Genomic DNA, 24,063 nt, shown 5'->3' with positions numbered 1-24,063 from the left:
TCCCTGGGTTAGGAAGATCCTCAGGAGAAGGAAATGGCAACCCACTCCAATACTCTTGCCTAGAAAATTCCATGAATGGAGGAGCCTGGTGGGCTACAGTCCATGGGGTCACAGAGCCAGACACAACTGAGCGACTTCACTTTCTTTTCTTTCTTTCATATATTTGAGGCACTGTATCTTTTGGGGACTCAGAGGTTAAGGTGTTCTGTCTAAAACCACTTTATAGTAAATGACAGAACTAGGATATGAATTCTGGTATTTGTATTTAGAATCTTCATTCTTTACCATCAATGTTATACTCACTATCTTTATCAAATTGCTTTGTTGAGAAGCCAGCCATCAGTGTATATGCAGAGAGGTTATTTTTTGTAGGTCCTAATAATTTGCCTTCAAAAATTTGGGCTTCCCTGATAGCTCAGTTTTTAAAGAATCCACCTGAAATGCAGGAGACCCCAGTTCAATTCCTGGGTTGGGAAGATCTGCTGGAGAAGGGATAGGCTACCCACTCCAGTATTCCTGGGCTTCCCTAGTGGCTCAGCTGGTAACAAATCTGCCTACAATGCAGGAGACCTGGGTTTGATCCCTAGGTTGGGACGTTCTGGAGAAGGGAAAGGCTACCCACTCCAGTATTCTAGTCTGGAGAATTCCATGGACTGTATAGTCCATGGGGTCGCAAAGAGTCAGACATGACTGACCGACTTTCACTTTCAATAATTTGCCAGTTTACCATAAGGACTTTTAGAATATTGCCCACTACTTTATAGTGCATCCTTTATGAGGCTCATGGGAGAAATTTCTCTCAAGCTTTTTATTGTATAGAAACTGTTTCCTGTGACTGTTTCACATTTCCCACTTTGAACTTATGGCTAGAAAACTGACCATCAGATTTCTGGTTTATTGTTAGCAAATATGTAGGGTTTTTTGTTTGCATTCTGTTTACAAATTCATTCTTGTTATCTTGTCTTCATTTTTTTTATCTCAAAATTATTTTATCTTGCTCTATTATTTTCACAAGTCATTTTAAAGGAAAGTGTTAAGTAATAAATCAGTAAGAGATTTTAAGCCATTTTATGTAATTCTGGCCAAATGACTTTTTAGAAGAATTGAACTTGGGAGAGAGAGGACCTTAAAATTTGGAATATGTCTGTGTGCCAGGCATTCTGATATTCTTTTATTTTCATGCCAGCTCTATGAAGTAAGTGGTAGTAGTTTCATTTTATAGAAGAAGTTGAAACTAGTATAAGAAAGGTTAACCTTTGTCATGCAAAGCTAAAGGTTTGTGTGACTGCAAAGCCCTCTTCCCCTTTTTGTAGTGCTTCTAATGGATCTAATTTACTCAATTGCAACTGCATTCTAAAGCTGGCCTAAAGAGGCCATTTTGAGTTTTCTCAAGTGGCAGAATCTGACGTGACCTCTACCTGTTTTAAACTGTTCTTGATATCTAGAATCATGATACATATTAAAATCCACTAAACTGTAACATTTGTAAAATAATACCTGCCATCAGGTGAGGTTAAATAAATGGCACAGGTGTCAGTTATTATTCATTTATTTAATTCAACAACTTGATTGGTTGTTGAGCTGAGCCCTAAGGATATAATGTGAGCAAAAACAGGCATGGTGGAAAGGATAGCTGTTAGTCACCCAAAGCAGTAAGTACTGTGACTGAGAGAAACAGCATTCTTTTAAGGTGATAGTGACATAAAAACCCAACCTAGCACTAGGAAGGATCTCCCTGTGGAAAAGATGTTGACAGAGATCTGAAAAATGATTAGGAGCCAATAGGCAACAAGTATATGGGAGAGAGCAGAAGGGTGAGTTCAGATAGGGTGTAGCATGTGCAAAGGTCCTCAAATATAGAGCATGTGGCCCTTTTCTCAAATGGGAAAAACAAAACAAAAAGCTTCCAGAATGGCTAGAACAATAAAATACAGATAAAGATGTGGTTGAGGTTGATGAAGTAGACTGCCATTCACAGAACACTTAACATAGTTCATGTAATCCTCATAATCATTTAAGATACACATGTTGTCCATCTTACATATCAGGAAACTGAGACGTTAAGGTGGTTTGTCAGAGGTAATACAGGTAGTAAATGGCAGACTCTAGATTTGAATCTAGGTATTGGGCCCCAGAATCAGTACTCTTAACAATTGTAGCCTGACATGATCACTCTTGCATTGGATAAGATCACTTTAGCTACAATTGAAAAATGAATTCAAGGATAACTAAAAACCTGAAAAGACCAGTTAAGAAACTACTGAAGTATTCCAAGAAAAGTTTGGTGTAGAGTGATGATAGCGAAGTTACAGAGAAGTAGGTGCTGTACTATTTTACAAAGTGAATGAATGAAAAATTAATGAAAAATGAGTCTGAACCACATGTATAAATACGGCAATATACTGCCTTACTAAATGTTTTTTATAAGGAATAATTGCTGAACTATCTGTTGGAATAAAAACTGGGGCAGATATAAATCATTTAGATTTATTTATGCTACTATCAAGCAAGATTTTTATCTTAAATATATGAAAGAAAAAGATGTTAATCTACAAAATAACAGGTTGTATATATCCATTTTATAACCGTGGTACACTTGATGCTATAAAGCTCTTCTAGTTCTTATTAGACCTTTAAATATTCTTAACCAAAAATAAATTACAATGCAAAGCTATTATCGCTTCTCAGATATGGGAGTAAAGGGAAAATGCTGTAAATATAAATACAGATGAATTGAAAGGAAGAGATCATTCATTGTAAAATTGAGAATCATAGCCTTCCTGAGCAATAAAGGCAGATGGGCAGAAAAGATATACTTTGGTATAGTTTGAAAAATTGATATTTCTGTTTCAGATATCCAACTGTACTCATAGCCTGCATTAATGCATTTTGTGGTTAAAACATTTTTATCCTAGTAAGCTAGAAGGTATAATAAGACATTAACATCTATTTTTAATATTCTACCTTTTATTTCTTTATTCTCATCCTTTCTGTAATTCTGAGTACCATATAGACACAGATTACCTAATTATTTAATTGTGAGAAACTTTATTTTTTAAAATATCTGGCTGTAAAACATTCAAATTCACTTTGGTTTTATAATAAGAAAACTAAATGAAAGAAGAATCCTTTATTTAGGGATACGTAGGGAAGTGATAGATGGAGGATATAAAATAGAATCTGAGGTGAATGGCGGGATATTTCCCTTCTACCTTCTGAGCAACCCAGCTGAGGTTGAGCAAGGTTGGTTTCCTCACAGAAAATCAAGGTTGGAAGCTGTGATGGTCTGGAGCAGGGTATCAGACAGAACCTTGAGGTATCAGAGTTTTAAGGAGGACTTGTGTGCTGGAGGGTGACCTGTAATGCTAAGTCAGGGCTTAAGTGGGGTGAGGATAGCCCCCAAATTAGGGGATGGTGTGCTCAGTGAGTGGTGTGAGAGTATGAGTAAGATGAAGAGGATGACCGTGTGAGAGGGTTGGGAGAGTGGTATTTACATTGGTGAAAAAGTAATTGCAGTTTCAGACTGTGAATTTTAAATCATTATAACTAAGCTCAAGCACATTTTTATTAATCAAAATAGGAACCATTACAGTTAACTCAGTTTTGCCAACGAGAAATAAGTTTGTTTATTCCTGTAGCATAAAAATCTGTGCTTTAGGATTCAGTGAACTCTTGGAAAACATTTCTTGCATCCTGCTGGTTGTGTAAGCATTTTCCTTGCAAAAAGTTGTTGAGATGCTTGAAGAAGTGGTAGTTGGTTGGGGAGAGGTCAGGTGAATATGGTGGATGAGGCAAAACTTCATAGCCCAGTTTGTTCAACTTTTGAAGCATTGGTTGTATGAAATGCGGGCAGGCGCTGTTGTGGAGAATAGGGCCCTTTCTACTATCTTCTACTATCAGTGCCCAGCTGTAGGTGTTGCAGTTTTCAGTGAATCTTGTTGACTGACTGAGTATAATTCTCAGATATAATGGTTTCGCTGGGATTCAGAAAGCTGTAGTGGATCAGATGGGCAGCAGACCACGAAACAGTGACCATGACATTTTTTTGGTTCACGTTTGGCTTTGGGAAGTGCTTTGGAGCTGCTTCTTGGTCCAACCATCAAGCTAGCTGTCACTGATTGTCATATAAAGTTCACTTTTCATCACATGTCATGATTCGCGAAATGGTTTGTTGCATAGAATAAAAGAAGGTGACACTTCAAAGTGACAATTTTTCTGATTTTTGGTCAGCTCATGAGGCACCCACTTAGCAAGCTTTTTCACCTTTTCAGTTTGCTTCAAATGCCAAACGGCTGTAGAATGGTCACCGTTGAGTTCTGGGGCAACTTTTTGTGTGGATGTAGGAGGATCAGCTTCAGCGATGCTCTCGGTTGTTGTTAACTTCTGATGGCTGGCCACTATGCTCCGCATCTTCAAAGCTCTCGTCTCCTTTGTGAAACTTCTTGACCTCCCCCACAGCACTGTACTTTTGTTACCGGTTCCTGGGCCAAATGTTGATGTTTCCAGTTGTCTCTGCTGCTTTACAACTCATTTTGAACTCAAATAAGAAAATCACTCAAATTTTCTTTCTGTCTAACATAATTTCTCTAGTCTAAATATAAAATAAACAGCAAGTAATGTCATTAATAAAAAACATGAAGTGACAAATGTGCATTAAAATGATGTGTTGTAACATAACCACATTTATTTAAAAATGTATTCCAGTGTCAAATGGCAAATTTCAGCAATGTAAAACTGCAATTACTTTTGCACCAACCTAATAGCTATAACCCATTGTAGCGATTGGGTTATACTGAGTGGAAGACATCTGTGCAGGTGGGCAGCCAGGCTCAGGGTAATGGATCCCAGGCAGAGCGAGAAGGGGAATCCAGTGATGGCTGAGCACCAGTGATGTCAGCCTGATGCAGAGTGTCCGAGAAGAGAAGAGTGGCGGCAGTCTAACAGTGATGTGGAGACGGAGTTCAGCCAGGAAGGTACCGGGGAGTAGTGGCAGCAGCAAAGGGGGATTGGTTACACGTTAGGGGTCATCTGAGCGAGTCAGCAAACATATTAAGGGTAAAAGGAGCCAGGTCTTTCAGTTTGGAGAAGGGAATTACAAATATTAAAAGGGTGTTTGTGGTGTTATATTAGGATTTGGAAATATTGATGTGAACTCAAGGTTTTCAGTATATTAGGTAGATCAAGAGGTAAATGTGTATCTGTCTATATCCACCTATGTGTATGTGTGTGTATTTGCACTCAAAGTCTGTTCACTGAGAGGGACTTGGAGTAGTGATACACCTATAGCAGTCAATGAGAGTATCTATTATCCAACTCCTGACTTCTGAATATCTTTCTCCACTAAAAGGAACAGAGTTCCTTGGGGAAATACCTGATTCCAGGGCTGGGGTGGGGAAAATAAAAGATGAGCTGAAGTATTTTGTGTTAGGAAGTGAGGAAGTGTTCAAAGAATGTTGAGAATATGTGAAAAACAGGCGTCAGCCTAAAGGGGCTCCCACTGGCCGAATATGGGACAATTTGAGCATCAAAATAAATAATGATGGTTATGAATGACAGTACATGGAATACAATAGGAGCCCATGACTTCATGCTGATGTAAATAAATTAAGTTGAAAGTCTGAGGAAAAAAAAGTATTTCATAGTTTTAAAGTTAATTGCAAAGGGAAAAAGTAACTTTATACTGGAGAGCTCCGGCAGTTATTCCCTTAATCAAGCGATCAGTTAATGTCACCAGTAATGGGACTTATTGAGGTCATTTGTCACCTGATTGGATGCAGTGAGAAGGATGCTTCATTTCCTGCCAAAGACATATAATCTGAATGGTGGGGACAGATTAGACAAACTCAAATCAATGGTCATTCGACAAAATAACTGGCTTTAAACCTTCAAAAGTGTCACAGTCATGATAGATAAGGGAAGATTGAAGAACTATTTCAGATAGAAAGAGATGAAAGAAAAGTGGCAATAATTGTAACATTGTTCTAGACCTCGTCCTGTTGTTGTAAAGGACATAGTTGGACCAGTTGAGCAAACCTGAACAGGGTCTGAGGGTTAGGTGATAGTGTTGTATCAGTGTTAATTTCCTGATTTTGGTGGTGACATTTTTGTTATGTTGTAGAATGTTCTTGTTTGTAAAAAATACACATTAAAGCATTTGGAGGTGAGAAAAAGTAAGTGGAAAGTGTGAGAAGTAGAAACAGCAAGTACACAAAACAACTATTTGGAAGAATTTGCTAAGAAAGGAAGCAGAGTAGGAGAGCTATATGAGGGCATGGTCTTAGTTTTTGTCTTTTTTTTTTAACGCATGAATGATGTTACAGGATGTATGTTTGTGAATGAGAAAGATGTAGAGGAAAGAGAAATTGATAATGCAGGAAAGGATATAATTTCAGAAGCAATGTACTTAACTAAGAAATGGCATGAGATCAATGCACAAATGAAGAACCTTATCTTAGGAACAAGGACCAGTGGAACAGAGAAGGCAGAGTACAGGCTGATAGATTAATGATGCAAAGATGAGATAATTATAGGTAATTATCAATTTTCCCAGTGAAATTATCAAATATCCTCGCTGAGAATGTGGAAAGGAAAGATGGTATTGGAGGTTTCATGAGAAAGAGGAAGTGAGAAATAGTCATTGTGAAGAGTAGGGGAATGAATAGACCAGGAAAATGTAATGGGATCAAAAGGTAACCTGAAGGCCCTCATCAGGTTTGTGATAAAAAGCTTGAAGGTGAGACCAAGCAGTGCAAATGGCACAACCTACTTTTCCTACCTTCTCTTCCCACACAGGTCAGTTCTTCAAAGCATTTCTGTTCTTTTAAGTAGTTTTGAAATAACGTCTGGGCTTCTAGTCTCTTGGCTACTTCTTTGTTGAGGTAGAGTGGGAGCTCTGTATTATAAGAGGATTAGCAGTATCTGGCCTCTGTCCACTAGATACTAGTAGCAGTTCCCCCATTCCCGCCAACAGTTGTGACATCCAAAAATTTCTCCAAACATTGTCAAATGTCCCTTGGGTGAGGACGGTTCAAAATTGACACCAGTTGAGAATCATATTGTAGAGTAGTTAGTAAAAGTTGTGTATCTGTCTTTAAGTTTGGCATATGTCTACTTGTATATAAATAAACTTATCTTTAAATCTTAGTGAAAATTTGGCTGTAAGCTTAATTGATTTTTATAAATTTAAATCATTTTAAGTAAACTGTCATACCCTAATATGATAGCAGCCCCTAGAAAGATTTTTACTGACTTGAAATGAGTGTGTGAGTGCTAAGTCTCTTCAGTCAAGACTCTTTGTGACCCCATGGACTGTAGCCCTTCAGGCTCCTCTGTCCATGGGATTCTCCAGGTAAGAATACTGGAGTGGGTCTCCATGCCCTCTTCCAGGGATCTTCCGAATCAGGGATCTAACCCAGGTCTCCTGCATTGCATATGTGATATGTTTATGAGAATGAAAAAAATTCTTAAGTTCAGTTAAAAAAGTCTAAAGGTTCTGTAAAACTATAGTCAGTATTGATCATTCCAAATTAGTAAAAGTAACTAACTGAACACTTATATATATAGTTATACATGTTCATTTATTGTTGTTGTTGTTTAGCCGCTAAGTCATGTCCGACTGTTTTGTGACCTCCATGGGCTATAGCCGCCAGGCTCCTCTGTCCATGGGGTTTCCCAGGCTAGAATACTGGAGTGGGGTGTCATTTCCTTCTCCAGGGTATCTTCCCAACCCAGGGATTGAACCTATGTCTCCTGCATTGGCAGGCAGATTCTTTACCACTGAGTCACTTAGGGAAGCCCTATGTTCTGTTACTTTTCATAAAAACTATCAGGTAGGTGGTATTTTCCCTTACTTTACAGATGAGTAAAGTTCAGTTCAATTCAGTCACTCACTTGTGTCCGACTCTGTGACCCCATGGACTGCAGCACACCAGGCTTCCCTGTCTATCACCAACTCCTGGAGTTTCCTCAAACTCATGTCCATCGAGTCGGTGATGCCATCCAACCGTCTCATCCTTTGTCGTCCCCTTCTCCTCCTGCCTTCAATCTCTCCCAGCATGAGGGTCTTTAAAGATGAGTCAGTTCTTTGCATCAGGTGGCCAAAGTATTGGAGTTTCAGCTTCAGCATCAGGCCTTCCAGTGAATATTCAGGACTGATTTCCTTTAGGATGAACTGGTTGGATCTCCTTGCAGTCCAAGGGACTCTCGAGTCTTCTCCAACACCACAGTTCAAAAGCATCAGTTCTTCAGTGCTCAGCTTTCTTTATAGTCCAACTCTCACATCTGTTCATGACTACTGGAAAAACCATAGCTTTGACTAGACAGAGCTTTGTTGGACACAGATTAAGTAGTTTAGGCAAGATCCAAGAGTCAGTAAGAGGTGGGATTGAGAGTCAAACCCATATGTTCTGTCTTCAGGATCTGAACTCTAGACTAGTCTGTTATTCTGCCTCCAGACACTGCTGGTGGCAAATGTTCAATCCTGGATTAACCTCCATCTGCCAGCCAGGTCTAAAGTAAACAGGTAGATATAACTAGAAAAAATATACACTACATTATATCAGCTGAACAAAGTATTTGGAAAGTAAATCTACCACAAAAACTTAATGTTAACTGTGTTCCAGAGTCAGATATTAGGGAGTTAAAAAAATCATAAAAAATACTGTTCTCTTGTACAACTCTTGATAACTGAGAAAGAGCTGTGTGTTATTTGCTTTTGTTCTGAATATTTCTTTCAACAAGGAAAAGGTTACAGTGCTGAAATCATGAGTGTGCTATGTTAAACCTATTACCCTATCCTAGTTTTAGTTGTGAACATTTCCCAAAACCTCAAAATCTTTTCTAGGCATGGAGAAAGAATAGTTAAAAAAAAAGTTTAAAAATTAAACTTCACTTTATTCAACACATATTTATTGAGCATTTACTATGCACAAACATTGTGAGCTTTAAAATCACAGGGCTTAAAATAAATCACATTCTCCAAACCTAGGACTTACTATGATAGTAACTCTAAGTAACAGCACTCTATGCATCATGGTGGTTCCAGTTAAAAACCTAGATTTTTGCCTTAGTTTCTTGCCAGTATCTTGTTTGTATTTAGTATCTTAATCTCTCTGGAGAACTGTGGCCTTATTACCCTTTCCAAGTTCCTACCAACATTCCATTCCTGGCATTCTGCTATTCTTAGAATACCTCACTCCTTGAAGTGAGATGTACTGTTCTTAGTAAATCTGCCAAATAAACAGGTTTCTGAACCCCATGGACCCCTGTACTTGATTTCTCAAGAAGATTTCTATCTGGAACTTTTACGCCCAGATTGACTAGATTGGACATTCCTGTTACCAAGAATTCCTAAGTCATACTTAAGTTTATACGTACTGTGGACATCAAAATTCCTGGACACCTCACCCGATAGATTGATTCAGTAGGTCTTGGGTGAGACCTAGAATTCATTACCTTTAAAGCCCCACAGGTACTTCTTATCTGAGAACCAGTATTTGGGAATCTTTGCTTTGAACTGTTGATTCTCAAATGCTGGTTGCATAACAAATTTTTCACTAATACTACAAAAAATGAGAGAAATAAGTACTACTTGGTGATTAAAAAAATAAGCTCTTAATTATCCTAAATTATCCTAATTTAAAGGACTGTCTTATTCTGAGATTATGTCTTTTCTTCTTGTTTAGTTGCTCAGTCGTGTCCCACTCTTTTGTGACCCCATGGACTGTAGCCTCAGACTCCTGTGTCCTTGGGATTTCCCAGACTAGAATGTCTTCTCTTGAAAGTGAAAGTGTTAATCGCTCAATTGTGTCTGACTCTTTGCAACCCCATGAACTGTAGCCTACCAGGCTTCTCTGTCCATGGAATTCTCCGGGCAAGAATACTGGAGTGGGTAGACATTTCCTTCTCCAGGGAATCTTCCTGACCCAGGGATTAAGCCTGGGTCTCCTGCAAAAGGCAGGCAGATTCTTTACCGTCTGAGCCACCGGGGAAGCCCATATCTTCTCTTGGCCGGGGGCGGGCGGGGGGGGGGGGGGGGGGCGTGGCAAGTATTGGCAGTTTCTTTGATAAAATGATGGTGAGTAGAGCTGTAATTTATATATTTTATTTGTTAAACGTGTTGAAACAAACACAAGGTTGATAATTGTTTGTTATCCCCAATATCTAATTTGAAATTACACTGGTCATGAAATCCAAAAGTTCAGGAGCCCCTTGTTTTAGACTACTCAACTACCTAGTCAAGTGACACACCCATGAAGTTTCCCCAAGGGCCAATTTCTCCAGTTTCACTTGACTGTTTACTCTTCCTGCTTTCTACCCCAGATATCCTCAGAATTATGCCCCATACTTTGTAACCTGGGTACTTGGTAAGTGCCTCTACTTTGGGACATTCAAGGACTTATAGCTGTGAGAACATCATATTAAAAAATTGTATACAGGTCGTTAACTTTTTATTGATAAACATTAGACTGTTAAGTCAAATTAGTTTTTAGTTTTTAACCAATGAGAATTTACTGGGTAAAAAAACAACAACCCCCCACCAAAAACCATAGTAACAAAAAAAAAGCAAAAAGAATGCTGTCAACTAGATTCATAGAAAAATGAGAGACTCAATACTGTTCAATGCTGTTTCAAGAATTAGTGTTATGTTTAAGGCCCAAATCCATGCTAAGATTTAGATATTGCATCTTTCAGCTTTTATTTTAGCAATTGTATGAAACAGTCTGCCTTTTCCAAGCCAGGTGGACACAAATATTACATTCAGAATTTTCTTAGAATGCTTAGATTTATGTAGCGATTTCCAAAAATTTCAAAAGTAATATTTCTTCTAAGGGGAAGTTTAATTTTGACTCAGGTTTTCTTAATTCTTGCAGTCACGATGATAGGAAAGATGCTGAGTGGTGATTCAGACAATCCTGTGGTTTGCTTTCCAAAAGTCAGCTGTTGATTCATACATCAAAATTTGTAACTTTGCAAAATCTTATTTTTCCTCCAGAGCACTGCACTTCTTCACGGTTTGATTTTACTGAACTCGGGATAGTTCAGCAAGGAGAAATGAGTAAACCTCTAGTAGCCACTTGCTCCATGCACATACCAACCTGAGTTTAGATACTTTGGACACATCAGTAATGCCTTTGTCTTTTTCCTGCAGTGTCAAATGGAAAGACTCCCAAGTCTGTACCCCTCATAAATCACTTAACCTCTGAGAACTCATTTTTCTCTATATGAAATAAGGATAATACCACCAGTTTCATAGAGTTGTGGATGAGATAATGCATATAAAGTTCCTTCACACTTTGGACACTGGAGTATACTCCTTTCAGATGTTTTTATACTTTCTTAGATGACCCTAGGGACACTTTATAGTTTGGGTCTCTAGGATCTTTTAATTCTAAAACCTGCTAATTGAAAGAAACAGATTATTAAATGTCTTCAACAGGTTTACGCATAATTAAGTTTCCAGACTGTATTTCAGATCTTCCAGTTAGCATAAGAGCAAATAATGCCTGTGGTAGAATTGGGAGGGGGGAACCCCCATAATCTTTATCACTTCTTCCAATGCATAGTATTAATCCTGTGTTACCATGGAAGCCTTTCAGATAAATGCCACAATGGAAGAAGTGCATAACTAATAAACAGCTGAAACTTTCCTCCTTTTGTTGTAGGTATCCCTCGATATTGTGAAACAAACGTCTTAATTTCTTTATAAGCACTTAGATAGGCCTCAGAGGTCAGTGTTGCTGTTTTTTTTTCCTTTTGGCTAAAATAATCTCAGGGAACTATTTGTTGGGTTCTATTTTCAGAATATTTTTACCAAAAAAACACTTCAGACCCATCTTTATTACCACAACCATCCAATCAATAGTCATTTGGTATTAACAGCATCAAAAAAGCAAGAGAGTTCCAGAGAAACATCTATTTCTGCTTTATTAACTATGCCAAAGCCTTTGACTGCATGGATCACAATAAACTGTGGAAAATTCTGAGAGAGATAGGAATACCAGACCACCTGACCTGCCTCTTGAGAAACCTGTATGCAGGTCAGGAAGCAAGAGTTAGTTTGGACTGGTTCCAAATCAGGAAAGGAGTACGTCAAGGCTGTATATTGTCACTATGTTTATTTAACTTATATGAAGAGTACATCATGAGAAACGTTGGGCTGGAAGAAGCACAAGCTGGAATCAAGATTGCCAGGAGAAATATCAATAACCTCAGATATGCAGATGACACCACTCTTACGGCAGAAAGTGAAGAGGAACTAAAAAGCTTCTTGATGAAAGTGAAAGAGGAGAGTGAAAAAGTTGGCTTAAAGCTTAACATTCAGAAAACTAAGATCATGGCATCCAGTCCCATCACTTCATGGCAAATAGATGGGGAAACAGTGGCTGACTTTATTTTTTTTGGCTCCAAAATCACTGCAGATGGTGATTGCAGCCATGAAATTAAAAGACACTTAGTCCTTGGAAAGCTATGACCAACCTAGACAGCATATTAAAAAGCAGAGACATTACTTTGTCAACAAAGGTCTGTCTAGTCAAGGCTATGGTTTTTCCAGTAGTCATGTACGGATGTGAGAGTTGGGCTATAAAGGAAGCTGAGTGCCGAAGAATTGATGCTTTTGAACTGTGGTGTTGGAGAAGACTCTTGAGAGTCCCTTGGACTGCAAGGAGGTCCAACCAGTCCAACCTAAAGATCAGTCCTGGGTGTTCATTGGAAGGACTGATGCTGAAGCTGAAACTCCAGTACTTTGGCCACCTGATGCCAAGAGCTGACTCATTTGAAAAGACCCTGATGCTGGGAGGGATTGGGGGCAGGAGGAGAAGGGGACGACAGAGGATGAGATGGTTGGATGGCATCACTGACTCGATGGACATGAGTTTGGGTGAACTTTGGGAGTTGGTGATGGACAGGGAGGCCTGGCATGCTGCGGTTCATGCAGTTGCAAAGTTGGACACAACTGAGCAACTAAACTGAACTGATTAACAGCAGCAGAAAGGAAAAGAGTACTGATACCTGAAATTTTTAAGAATATTTAAGGGGAAAAATTAAGAAAACTAATAGCCTAGTAGTTGGGGATAAAATAACGATAGTTTGAAATTTTAACCAATTTAAGAAGTCACATTTATAAGCATGTAATTAATTCCTATGTTAAAATGAATGCATAGTAAAAGTCCAGAGAAATTTAGATTAAAAGCAGATGATAGTTCTTTTAGAAGAATTTTTTTGAAGTTACATTGGTGGCTCGGATGGTCAAGAATCTGCCTGCAACACAGAAGATCTGGGTTCACTCCCTGGGTTAGAAAGATCCCCTGGAGAAGGGAATGGCTACCCACTGCAGTATTCTTGCCTGGAGAATCCCATGGACAGAGGAACCAGATGGGCTACAGTCAGTGGGGTCATGAAGAGTTGGACATGACTGAGTGACTAACAGTGACTTTTTTCAAGATTGATTTATAACATTATGTTTCATGTAAATAATGCTTTATTTTTAAATACTTTTAAGTACCTTGTATTGTGCTCACCACCCAAAGTGTATTTTCCATTGTCACCATTCAGTTGACTATCCATTTCATAATCTGCCTTCTCTTCTGGTAACTACTACTCTGTATCTACATATTTTTGTTTGGTTTGTTCCTTTATTTTGTTTTGTTTATTTTATGTACTTCACATATGAGTGAAATCATATAGTATTTGTCTTTCTCTGTCTTACTTAGCAGAATTTCTCAAGATCCATTCATGTTGTCACAGATGGCAAGATTTCATCTTTTTCGTGGTTGAGTAGTATTCCAGTTTATTTTGTTTACACCACATTTTTTATGTCTGTTCATCTGTTGATGAGCTGTTAGGTTGTTTCCATATCTTGGCTGTTGTAAATAATGCTGCAGTGAACATGAGGGTGCAGATATTTTTTTGGGTTACAGCTTTTATATTCTTTGGATAAATACCCAGAATGGGATAGCTGGATCATATCATAGTTCCATCCTTAATTTTTTGAGATATCTCCATACTGTGTCTTCCATAGTGGCTGTTATCAGTTTACATTCATGAGAGTTCTCTTTTCTCCATGTCCTCACCAACACCTTTTATTTCTTGTCTTTTTGATAATAACCATTCTGAGAGGGATGAAATAATATCCCATTGCAAGTTTTTTCCCCCCTCATTGTGGTTTTTATTTGCAATTGCCCAATAATCAGTGATGTTGAACATCTTTTTATGTGCCTGTTGGCTACCTCTATGTCTTCTTTGAAAAAGTGTCTGTTTCACTCCTCTTCTCATTTTAAAACCAGGTTGTTTGTATTTTTGTTGTTGAGTGTATGAGTTCTTCATATGTTTGGATATTAACCCCTTAACTGGATATGTCATTTGCAGATATCTTCTTCCATTCTTTTCTTTTTACTGATAATTTCCTTTGCGTGTGTGAACTTTTTAGTTTGATATAATCCCATTTGTTTATATTTGCCTTTGTTTCCCTTGCCTGAGGAGACATATCTAGAAAGATACAGCTTAGATTTGATGTCAGAGAGCATATTGCTTATGCTTTCATTTGAATAAATGCCCAGAATGGGATAGCTAGATCATATGGTAGCTCTGTTCTTAATTTTTTGAGATATCTCCTTACTGTGTCTTCCATAGAAATTTTATGACATTGGGTCTTAGGTTCAGGTCCTTAATAATTTTTCTGTCTGGTGTGAAATAGTGGTCTAGTTTCATTTCTTTGCATGTGGTAGTTCAGTTTTCCCAACACCATTTATTGAAGAAGCTATCTTTCCTTCATTGTATGTTCTTTGCTCCTTTGTTATACATTTATTGCCCTTATATTGTGTGGGTTTATTGCTGGGCCCTCAGTTCTATTCCATTGATCTATATATTTATCTTTCTGCCAGTGCCATGCTGTTTTGATTACTGTAGCTGGATAGTATAGTTTGAAAGCAGAGAGTGTGATACCTCCAGCTTTGTTCATTTTTCTTAGGATTCTTTGACTGGGTTCTTCTGTGGCTTCACATAAACTTTAGAAAGGTTCGATTTTTGTGAAAATTTTCCTTGGGATTTGGATAAGAATTGCACTGAGTCTGTAGACTGCTTTAGTCTACATTTTGACAGTGTTCATCCTTCCAATCATTGAGCACAGATGATTTTTCCTTTGAATCGTGTTTTCTTCAGTTTCCTTTAACAATGTCTTAGTTTTCTAGTGTACAGATTTTTCACCTCCTTTGTTAAATTTATTCCTGTGTATTCTTTTTGTTGAGGATTATAAATGGGACTGTTTTCCTGTTTTCTGCTGGCTTATTGTTAGTGTATAGAAATACAACAGATTTTTGTATAATATATTGATTTTGTATCCTGCAGGTTTACTGTATTCATTTATTCTTTCTAACAGTTTTTTAGTGGAATTTTTTATGTTTTCTGTATATAAAATTATGTTATCTGAACATAATGACACTTCAACTTCTTTCTTTCCGGTTGTAGATCTTTTATTTTTCTTTTCTTGCCTAATTGCTCTGGCCAAGACTACCAATAATATGATGAATAGGAGTGGCGAGAGTGGGCATCCTTGTTTCTGTTCTTAGAGGGATCACTTGATTTTTTTCTTTTCTTTTTTTTTTTAAACCATTGAGTATGATGTTACTTGTAGATTTGTCATATATAGCCTTATTATGTTGAGGTACATCCCTTCTTACCCACTTTATTGAGAGTTTTTTTTTTTAATCATAAATGGGTGTTGAATCTTGTTAAATGCCTTTTTTTGCATTTATTGAGATGCTCACATGACTTTTATCTTTCATTTTGTAAATGTGGCATATCCTTTTGATTGATTTGCAGATGTTGAGCCATCCTTGCATCCACTTGGTTATGGTGTATGGTCCTTTTAACATAGTGTTGAATTCAGTTTGCTAATTTGTATTCAAGATTTTTGGCCTGTAATTTTCTTGTAGCATCCTTATCTGGTTTTGGTATCACGGTAATAGTAGCCTCGTTAAATCAGTTTAGAAGTGTTCCTTTTTATTTAATTTTTTGGAATAGTTTGAGATGAATGGGTATTAGATCTTCTTAGGATGTTTGATATTAATAGAATTCACCTGTGAAGCTGTCTGTTCCTGGGCTTTTTTGGGAGGGAGCTTTTAGATTACTGTTTGAAACTCTGTACTAGTGATTGGCCTATTTGGATTTTCTCTTTCTTCCTGGTTCAGTCTTGGAAGGTTGTATGATTTTAAGGATTTGTCCACTTCTTCTAGATTGTTTAACTTGGTGTCAGATGTTGCTTCTGTGTGGGGAATACAACAGAAAGTAACAAACTGCTGCCCTCTTATAATACCTTTGTAATACATTCTTATATTTTCTTGTCATCTATGAATGAACAGTGTAATTCTGTATAAATGTTGGTCATTCTCCTCAATTCTTTTTTGGAAGTAGATAGGCAAATAAATTTAGGAGAGAAACAAAGAGGAAAGCATTGGTCTATATATAAAATTTCAGTCTGTTCCATTTCAGCACAAAGCTACTAGAAAAGCACAGTGCTGTACTCGGGTTTCCTTCAGACTATGTCAGTCTTCTGCCTGTTACTGAAGAGTTCCATGGAGAGGAAAAGCACAGTGAAATCTGAAATTTTTTGCTCTATTTATGTCTTTTCTTAGTTGTTAAACTTTCTCCTAGTTTGTATGTACTTTTCTCTTAGTTTATCTTTTGTTATTCTAAATATAGGATTTATTTTAATATTATAATATTAAGATTTATTTTACATTAGAATATGGAAGCTATTCTTTTTCTGTTGACAGTCATTTTGACAGACGTTAAAGGTCTAGTAAGAATTTTAATAGTCTCCTTTAAAACTTGTTTCATAGATACAATTGTAAATTTTTATGCAGTACAAGGTTTATCTTAGTGCTGTTTTAGGAGTGCAAAAGAATCAGTCTTCACATGAATTTCTTTTCAGTTCAGTTGCTCAGTCGTGTCCAACTCTTTGCGACTCCATGGACTGCAGCACGCTGGGCCTCCCTGTCCATCACCAACTCCTGGAGCTTACTCAAACTCGTGTCCATCAAGTTCGCGATGCCATCCAACCATCTCATCATCTGTCGTCCCCTTCTCCTCCTGCCTTCAGTCTTTCTCAGCATCAGGATCTTTTCAGATGAGTCAGTTCTTCACATCAGGTGGCCAAAGTATTGGAGTTTCAGCTTCAGCATCAGTCTTTCCAATGAATATTCAGGACTGATTTCCTTTAGGATGGACTGGTTGGATCTCCTTGCAGTCCAAGGGACTCTCAAGAGTCTTCTCCAACACCACAGTTCAAAAGCATCAATTCTTCGGTGCTCAACTTTCTTCACTCTCCAGCTCACATCCATACATGACTACTGGAAAAACCATAGCCTCGACGAGACGGACCTTTATTGGCAAAGTAATGTTTCTGCTTTTTAATATGCTGTCTAGGTTGATCATAACGTTTCTTCCAAGGAGCAAGCGTGTTTTAATTTCATGGCTGCAGTCACCATCTGCATTGATTTTGGAGCCCCCCAAAATAAAATCTGTCACTGTTTCCACTGTTTCCCCATCTATTTGCCATGAAGTGATGGGACCAGATGCCATGATTTTAGTTTTCTGAATGTTGAGTTTTAAGCCAACCTTTTCACTCCCCTTTCACTTTTCATTAAGAGGCTTTTTAGTTCTTCGCTTTCTGCCTTAACTGTGGTGTCATCCGCATATCTGAGGTTATTGATATTTCTCCTGGCAATCTTGATTCCAGTTCTTCTTCATCCAGTCCAGCATTTCTCATGATGTCCTCTGCATATAAGTTAAATAAGCATGGTGACAATATACAGTCTTGACGTACTCCTTTCCCGATTTGGAACCAGTCTGTTGATCCATGTCCAATTCTAAGCATTGCTTCTTCTTTTTTTTTTTTATATGGAACGCTTCTCGAATTTGCGTGTCATCCTTGCGCAGGGGCCATGCTAATCTTCTCTGTATCGTTCCAATTTTTTAGTATATGTGCTGCCGAAGCGAGCACTAAGCATTGCTTCTTGACCTGCATACAGGTTTCTCAGGAGGCAGGTCAGGTGGTCTGCCGTTCCCATCTCTTTCCCACACAGTCAAAGGCTTTGGCACAGTTAATAAAGCAGAAATAGATGTTTTTCTGGAACTCTCTTGCTTTTTTGATTTCCAGTAGATGTTGGCAATTTGATCTCTGGTTCCTCTGCCTTTTCTAAATCCAACTTGAACATCTGGAAGTCCCTCATTCATGTACTGTTGAAGCTTGGCGTGGAGAAATTTGAGCATTATTTTGCTGGCGTGTGAGATGAATGCAATTGTGCGGTAGTTTGAGCATTCTTTGTCATTGCCTTTCTTTGGGATTGGAATGAAAACTGACCTTTTCCAGTCCTGTGGCCACTGCTGAGTTTTCCAAATTTGCTGGCATGTTGAGTGCAGCACTTTCATGGCATCATCTTTTAGGATTTGAAATAGCTCAACTGAAATTCCATCACCTTCACTAACTTTGTTCGTAGGGATGCTTCCTAAAATTATGTATTCATGCAAAGTACTAGGCACAGTATCGGAAGTGAAAGCTAGTAGCAGTAACCCTACCTGCTCACAAGCTAGTTTTTGAGGGTGAAATAAGAATCACATAGAATTGATATGAAAAGGACAAAGTTAGCCATGTAAAATTAAAATAGTATTGTTAATAGGGCTTCCTTGGTGGCTCAGATGGTAGTGTCTGCTTGCAATGCGGAAGACCTCAGTTCAGTCCCTGGATTGGGAAGATCCCCTGGAGAAGGAAATGGCAACCCACTTCAGTACCTTTGCCTGGAAAATCTTATGGACGCAGGAGCCTGGTAGGCTATAGTCCATGGGGTCGCAAAGAGTTGAACACGGCTGAGCGACTTCACTTTACTTTTACTTTATTAGTAGTGCCTAGTTTACGTTAATATGCGAGAGAATTCACTTACTTGACCATTTTCCTTTACTCAGTGCCTCTCATCATCTTTATAATTACATTATGTAGAAGAAAGAATAAAGAACAGCTAAGTTATGTACATATTTTCTGAATATTCTTGCTTTTGCATCTTAGAGACTCTTCTGATTAGATTTATGTGAAGTATTTTCCTATCATATAAAAATCTGTTTTGATACTAACATTAGTTTTAATTTCTTAATTCTAAATATTAAGATTTTCCAATATTTATTATGAAAATAAACTCATGAAATTTCTTTCTGGGCCAACTCAACTTCTTCCAGAATATACTAGAGCATATAAAGATATAACTACATTACATCAGTATTTTGGGCCCTTGGCTAAGAGGAGACTCTGCCTTGGGCCCGCCAGTGTAATAAACTGCACTCCACTATCTGCATTGTCCTTCTGAGTGAGTCTGTTTCCCGGAAAGCGTGGCTATAACATTTGGTGCATGGGCCGGGAAACTCTTCACTTTGAGGAGACAGGTCTCATTTGAGGCCACCCCGAGGCTTTGTGGCTTGAATCTCCTAGAGGGGGGAAGGCGCCTCGCCCCTCTGGAAGAATTCAGCCTTTCAAAGCCCGGTTTCTTTGCTTTGGCAGGTAGTGGACGGCAGCAGGGGAACTGAGCGCTCAGGTGAGGAGGAGCCCACCCAGCAGGGTGGAAGAGGGGGCCTGATCACCCCCCTGGGAGGGACCAGAAGGAGCGGGGACCCACAGGAGCCTGGAGTAGGCAGGTGGCGATTGCTTGGTACACAGGTCGACGAGCGTGCTAGGGTTTAGGAAGGAAATTTGTGAAGGACATTTAGGAGGTGTGTCCACGCCGTCTCAGGGAAAATTATTACATCAGTATTTTGACCATAGTAATACTAAGAGTGGCTTCCTTGGTGGCTCAAATGGTAAAGAATCTGCCTTCAATGCCCGAGACCCAGGTTTGATCCCTGGGTCAGGAAGATCCCCTCGAGATAGTAAGAGTAGCATGAGGTCACTCTTTGGAGTTATTCCTATAAATACGCCAACAAATAATTATCTCTTCAGAGAGATTTGGGCTTCCCTTGTGGCTCAGCTGGTAAAGAATCGGCCTGCAATGAGGGATACCTGGGTTCAATCCCTGGGTTGGGAAGATCCCTTGGAAAAGGGAAAGGCTACCCACTCCAGTATTCTGGCCTGGAGAATTCCATGGACTGTGTTGTCCATGGGGTCGCAAAGAGTCGGATACGACTGAGTGACTTTCACTTCACTTCACTTCACTTCACTTCAGATAGATTAAAACCAGGAAGTCCATTTGCTCTCCAGATAATAAAGCATTTACTTAACTGTACTGATCTGAAGGAGCATAACAGGAAAAAGTAATTAAGACATTTGGATCCTTTATTCAGCTCTGCTACTCAGCTCTGTTATGTTGGGCAAATAGTTTAATCTCTCAGATATAGTTTCCTCATATGTAAAGAAAGAGGTTGATTTTTGAAGTCCCTGCTAGCTAGGAGGACCTATGATTAGATTTCAGTTTACATTGCATTCATGGGGTAGATTAAGAGGAATGGGAAAGAGACTAGAGTGAACAGGAAAGGGAGGCTGAGGGGAAGAAAGCCAAGAAGTCAAAGAAAGTGTAAATGGATACTTAGCACTGTTCTAGTGAATTTTCATGTTAAAAGTATGAATTTGTTTTTAATTGAGTTGCCTAGTTGTGTCCTACTCTTTGCAATGCCATGGATTGCAGCCCACCAGGCTTTCCTGCCCTCACTGTCTCCCAGGCTTTGCTCAAACTCATATCCATGCTAGCTAACCATCTCATCCTTTGTTGCCCTCTTCTCCTTTTGCTTTCAGTCTTTCCCAGCATCAGGCTCTTTTCCAGTGAGTCACCTCTTCGCATCAGGTGGCCAAAGTATTGCAGCTTCATCATCAGTCTTGCTATGAATATTCAGGGTTGATTTCCTTTAAGATTAACTAGTTTGACCTCCTTGCTCTCCAAGGGACACTCAAAAGTCATCTCCAGAACCACAGTTCTAAAGCATCAGTTCTTTGCTCTCAGTCTTCTTTTTGGTCCAACTCTCAAATCTGTACATCAGTCAGTCAGTTCAGTCGCTCAGTTGTGTCTGACTTTTTGCCATCCCATGGACTGCAGCACGCCAGGCCTCCCTGTCCATCACCAACTCTTGGAGTTTACTCAAACTCCTGTCCATTGAGTCGGTGATGCCTGTACATGACTACTGGAAAAACCATTACTTTGACTATACGGACCTTTGTTGGCAAAGTGATGTCTCTGCTTTTTAATATGCTGTCTAGGCTTATCATAGCTTTTCTTCCAAGGAGCCAGCATCTTTTTTATTTTCATGGCTGCAGTCACTGTCCACAGTCATTTTGGAGCCCAAGAAAATAAAATCTGTTATCCTTCCACTTTTTCCCCATCTATTTGCCATGAAGTGATGGGAGCAGATGCCATGATCTTTGTTCTTTGAATGTTGAGTTTTATACCAGATCTTTCACTCTTCTTTCACCTTAATCAAGATTTTTTTTTTTTTAACTTTCTTCCATTAGAGAGCTATCATCTGCATATCTGAGGTTGTTGATATTTGTCCTGGCAACTTTGATTCCAGCTTGTGATTCATCCAGCCCAGTGTTTCACATGATGTACTCTGCGTATAAGTTAAATAAGAAGGTTGACGATATACAGGCTTGATATACTCCTCACCTAGTTTTGAACCAGTCAGTTTTTCCATGTCCGGTTCTAACTGTTGCTTCTTGCCCCGAATACAGGTTTCTCAGGAAATAGGTAAGGTGGTCTGCTATTCCCATCTCTTTAAGAATTTTCCACAGTTTGTTGTGATCCACATAGTCGGAGGCTTCAGTGTGGTCAGTGAAATAGAAGTAGGTGTTTTTCTGGAATTCCCTCGCTTTCTTCGTGATCCAGTGAATGTTGACAATTTGATCTATGTCTCCTTTGCCTTTTCTAAATCCAACTTGTACATCTAGAAGTTCTTGGTTTATGTACTGATGAAGCCTACCTTGAAGGATTTTGAACGTTACCTTTTTGAGCATGTGGAATGAGTGCAATTGTATGAATGTCTGAACATTCTTTGGCATTGCCTTTCTTTGGGATTGAAGTGAAAACTGACCTTTTTCAGTCCTGAGGTCACTGCCGAGTTTTCCAAATTTGCTGACATGTTGAGTGTCGAACTTTAATAGCATTATCTTTTAGGATTTGAAATAGCTCAGCTGGACTTCCATCACCTCCACTAACTTTGTTCATAGTAATGCTTCCTAAGGCCCACTTGACTTCACACTCCAGGAAAAATATGAATATATGTACATAATGACTGTCTCTAGTTTTTTATTTTCAAATTGAGTTCTGCCTTTTTTTAGTTTTTATTTTTAACATTTGGATCTTCCCAACCCAGGGATCGAACCCAGGTCTCCTGCATTGCAGGTGGATTCTTTACCAGCTGAGCCACAAGAGAAGCCCAAGAATACTGGAGTGGGTAGCTTGTCCTTTCTCCAGCGGATTTTCCCAACCCAGGAATTGAACCAGGGCCTCCAGCATGATTGCAGGCAGATTCCTTACCAACTGAGCTATCGGGGAGCCCCTTAATCTTTACTTTTAACACTTTATTGAAGTATAACCAAATGTACAGCACAGCGTTGTGTTAATTCCTGCTGCACAGGACAGTGGTTTATATATGTGTGTATTTATGACTGAAAGATCCCAGGAAAGTGAAAGTGTTAGTTGCTCAGTTGTGTTCTTTGGGACCCCTGGACCATAGCCCACCGGGCTCCTTTGTCCGCGGGGATTCTCCAGGCAAGAATACTGGAGTAGGTTGCCGTTCTCTTCTCCAGGGGTCTTCCTGACCCCGGGATTGAATGTGGGTCTCCTGCATTGCAGGTGGGTTCTTTACTGTCTGAGCCACCAGCGAAGCCCTTGTGGAATATATGTAAATATATATATACACACACACATACATATATGTATGTGTATATATATTCTTTACCATTACAGTTTATCACAGGATATTGAATATAGTTCCATGCAGTAGGTCCTTATTGTTTATCCATCCTATTATATAAGAGCTTGCAAGACTGTTTCTGCCCTTGATTCTCTGTTTTGCTAATCATATCCACTGGTCTCAGTACAAAGGATGAATTGTCAGCTTCAGGGGTATGATACTGCGTTATTGGTGTGAGGGTAGAGGGAAAGTGGCAGGAAGTGGTCCATATAGTAGTTAGCAAGGACAACAGTGAAAATAGATCACCAGAGAATCTGAACCAGGGCAAAAGAGTATGACTAAATAAAACTTTAAAGTTGTTTATCCCAAAATATAGTCCGTGCTTTACTGTTAAGTAGCCACTGAATTACCCTGGGCTCAAGTTTGAGATTTAGAAAGCAGTACTGAACATGTAGAGGCTAATGTGAAACAGAAATGAAAATGTGTATTATCCCCAAAGTACAAATGAAATGGACAAGAATGTGGAATGAAGGGTAGAAAAATGACTCATCAATAAGTATGCTATTGTGATACCAGAAATTATATAGTTAAACAGGGAAGATGTTAGATAATATACAGGTATAAAGTTTGTGTCAGACCTTGCATCACACAACAGATACGTTCTAATAGTATGTAAGTTTATTTTGGAAATCTGTGAAATCGGTTTAATTGTGCCAAGAAAGCATACTGTTTTAAAGGATTCCTTACAGAGAGCAATTATACTGCAATTAATTTTTTAATAAATACAATATTCTTTATTGAGTTTACTTGACATAAAGTCCAGATACACGAATATGACCACAGTTAACATCATTACTGTATTTAATATTGTGGGAACACTAGCCAATGAAATCAAAGAGAAATTGTGATTACTTGAGTAATAACTCTTCTTCACACTAAGTATATTTTTACTCACATTGTACCCCTAGTTCCAAGCTCGACATTGCTAAGTTAGTGAGTTAAATGAATGAATAATGATAGCCACCAGTTCTGAGCACTGTGTTGAATGTTTTATTTACATTTTGTTTCATGTTCTCAGTTCAGAGTCGTTTAATTACTTCAGAGTCATGTAATTACTCAGAAATCAAGAGCTAGTCAATGATACTGGGCTAGGTGGGAGATAACAGATATAGAAAAAGA

At 38.7% G+C, this 24,063-nt stretch overlaps 1 protein-coding gene and 1 non-coding gene across 5 annotated transcripts in view; one reads left to right on the top strand and one right to left on the bottom strand.

Moving 5' to 3' along the window:
* FNBP1L (formin binding protein 1 like) overlaps positions 1-24,063 on the top strand; it is a 112,864-nt gene that overhangs the window by 14,985 nt on the left and 73,816 nt on the right. The window lies entirely within an intron of this gene.
* LOC122678474 lies at positions 17,893-18,001 on the bottom strand. Its single transcript, XR_006336144.1, has one exon. It is a non-coding gene; the product is annotated as a U6 spliceosomal RNA (small nuclear RNA).

The sequence above is a fragment of the Cervus elaphus genome, chromosome 20 (genome assembly GCF_910594005.1).
Source record: "Cervus elaphus chromosome 20, mCerEla1.1, whole genome shotgun sequence".
Taxonomy (NCBI): Eukaryota; Metazoa; Chordata; class Mammalia; order Artiodactyla; family Cervidae; genus Cervus; species Cervus elaphus.
Note: the sequence above shows the minus strand (reverse complement) of the source record. Positions and strands in the feature narration are given on the sequence as shown.